Below are 3,450 nucleotides of genomic sequence, written 5' to 3'. Positions count from 1 at the left end.
CTATAAGTTTTCCAAACACCCTGATACGAATGTTGGTTATGATTTTCATCGAGGACTTTTGCTCTGTCAGAAGATGGTACACAAAGTGTCCACAGTATTTCCGCACTTTGATAGGAAAATTTCAATCGATGATATTGAAGGTTGTGCTCTATTTTATATCTATCTAATGGTTGTTTTGAGGCCTTGACATGCATTTTGTTGTACCATTTATCGCACGTGTTTGGGTCAATATTGATCACGGATGTGTTTGGGATACGATTAACGTGAAAATTACTCGGAAGGTCAATTGGATTTCTACGAACGATGTTGAGAAGAGCAAAAGAACGAGATAAGGCGTCAGGAAGGTCCAAATGTTTTCCTGGTTTATGAATAATTTTGAGATCGTATGGTGATAATCGGATCGCTCAACGACATAAACGGCCAGTTGGGTCTTTGAGAGTTTGTAGCCAGCGCAAAGCTGCATGGTCCTTTACCACAACCAATTCACCATACTCAAAATATGGACGGAACTTTTCGACCGCTAAGAGAACGGCTAGGCATTCCCGTTCAGGTGCTGTGTAATTTTGTTCGGCTTTCGAGAATTTCTTAGAAAAATAATGAACCACACGTTCATTCCCATCATGTTCTTGTACTAGAACAGCTCCCTCTGCGATAAGCGAGGCATCGGTGTAAACCTTGAATGGTTCTGAATAATCGGCCATAGTCAGAACGGGAGTGGTAGTTAAACACTCTTTGAGTTTGAGAAAGGCTTGTTCAGCAGCGGTGTTCCATTCAATGGGTCCTTTTCGGTTTCCTTTATACAATTCACAAAGGAGAGCTGTGATCTCCGAAAAATTTGGAATACATTTACGGTACTAGCCTGCTGCACCAATGAACCGTCTGACTTCTTTTGCCGTTTTGGGCCCTGCATATTCAACAATCGCTCGAATACGAGATGGATTCGCAATCGTTTACAACAAAAATTCGATTTGGATGTTGAGATAGTTAAGCCGGCCCCAGCCAGACGTTTTGCAACGATAGCCAATATCTTAACGTGTTCTTCAAACGTCGAAGTGCAAATTATGATATCATCCACATATGCGAATGCATGTTGAACCAATTCACGCCATACGCGCCAACTACGACGGAATCAGCCTTCTAAGCATAGGTTATAAGGTCTTATCGAGTGTATTGTGTGAAAGACTGAAGCCCACCGTCAATGAACTGATTGGGCCTTATCAGTGTGGCTTTAGACCTGGCAAATCCACCATAGACCAGGTATTCACAATACGCCAAATCTTGGAAAAGACCCGCGAGAATAGGATCGACACACACCATCTATTTGTCGATTTCAAAGCCGCTTTCGACAGCACGAAGAGAAGTTGCCTTTATGCCGCGATGTCTGAATTTGGTAACCCCGCGAAACTAATACGGCTGTTTAAAATGACGTTGAGCAATACCACCAGCTCCGTCAGAATAGGGAACTACCTCTCCGAGCCGTTTGATACCAAACTAGGTTTCAGACAAGAGGACTCGCTTTCGTGTGATTTCTTTAGCCTGATGTTGGAGAAGATAATAAGAGCCGCAGAACTGAACCGCTCAGGCACAGTACTTTACAAGACGACATCGATATTATAGGTAAAAACAAGGGCAACGTCTCTGTCTCATCATGCCTGTGCCGGTGTATGGCGCGGAGGCATGGACAGTTAAAGCATCTGATGAGACGGTTCTTGGAGTTTTCGAGAGGAGGATTCGGCGAAAGATTTACAGGCCTGCGTTGGTGAGGGCGAATATCGCAGACGATTTAACGATGAGCTGTATGAGCTTTACAACGACATGGACATAGTGTAGCGAATTAGAACTCAGCGGCTCTGCTAGCTTGGCCATGTCGCTCGAATGGACAGAAACGCTCCTGCTCTGAAAATATTCAACGCGGGCCGCGATGCTGGTAACAGAGGAAGAGGAAGGCCTCCTCTGCGTTGGAAAGACCAGGTGGAGAAGGACTTGGGTTCATTTGGCTTTTCCAATTGGCGTCAGTTAGCACAGAAGAGAAATGACTGGCGTGCTGTTTTGGACTCGGCCAAAATCGCTTAGGCGGCTACAGCGCCAATAAAAAAAAGAAGAAAAGAATTCTAATGAATAAATTTTAATGCATTCAAGTTGTTAGTAATTTTGCTCGTTTGCATTATTGAAAACCATTAAATTTAATTTCAAGTGATATATAAATAACCTCATTTTGAAGGTCTTCGAATAATTACTAATAGTTTTTTCAGCTTAATTTTATTATATGTGATAGTCTTGTCTGATCTCTTTTATTTAGTGTAAATAAACCGAGGTTATTTCACTTACGGCCCAACGTTTCGCTTATCTTCTTAGCATCTTCAGGGGCGTGTTTATTTAATTATCTGTTACAAAAAATATAAATATATGTATGATATTAAATAAAGGAACAAATAAACATATATACATATATTCATAATTACATATAAAAAGCACGGTAGAACAACTAATTATTAATTAAATTAAAAAAAAAAAAATTTATTCGAATGCAAAAGGTACGAACTGACTCCGAATCACTTGGCGAATTCAGTAAAAAACATAATTATAAGCACCACATCCGAAAGAATAAAACAACAAATGAACAAAACTAAACATACTTTTCTCATGAAAATATTAAACATGGAAATAACACAAACAAACATAGACATCCGAACAACTAAAAATCTGTTACACCACGCACAACAACAATTAAAACCGACTTTGAGTGAATTGGATTTTAAAACGTTCATCCAAAAACAAAACTTAATAAGTCAGAGGATTTCGAAGGAGAAGGAATCAGTACTAACATCCAAAACAGATAGAATGAAACAAGAAAAAATACGAACGTTGGGAATAAACATCAATAACAACTGGTTCATAAACAAAACTAATATTTTATTTCCCCAAGAAGTTCAGTGGCTGCTCTCCCTTGGTAGAAAGTTCACACTACCAAAAACAAAACATAACTTTGCACCAGTACACATCATTGCGGAGATGGAACAACTTATACAATCTATAGAAAATGAAAATGAAAAAGAGCTAGCAAGAAACAAACTCAGCAATAGAATTCTCCTGTTCAAGCGTAACATTAAAAATAACTCAGCGGAGAAATTTATTTTGGAAGCCTTTAACAAAACCAAGACATTTCTTAAATTGCGCAAAAGCAACATCGTTATAACTGACGCCGACAAGGGAAACAAAACAGTAGCAATGCACAAAACAGAATACGTAGAGAAAATTACCGACCTACTGGGAGACAAGAACACATACAAAAGCATAAGAACCGATCCAACAAACGCTCTACAAAGGAAAAACAATAACATAGTGGATGATCTTTACAAAAGCAAATACATAAACATAAGAGAAAAACAACAACTCGCTAGCACCGCAGCAACAGCACCAAGATTGTATGGGTTACCAAAAATCCACAAA

This window comes from Rhagoletis pomonella, unplaced genomic scaffold (assembly GCF_013731165.1).
Source record: "Rhagoletis pomonella isolate Grant_MI unplaced genomic scaffold, Rhpom_1.0 Rhpom_scaffold_01975, whole genome shotgun sequence".
NCBI lineage: Eukaryota > Metazoa > Arthropoda > Insecta > Diptera > Tephritidae > Rhagoletis > Rhagoletis pomonella.
Note: the sequence above shows the minus strand (reverse complement) of the source record.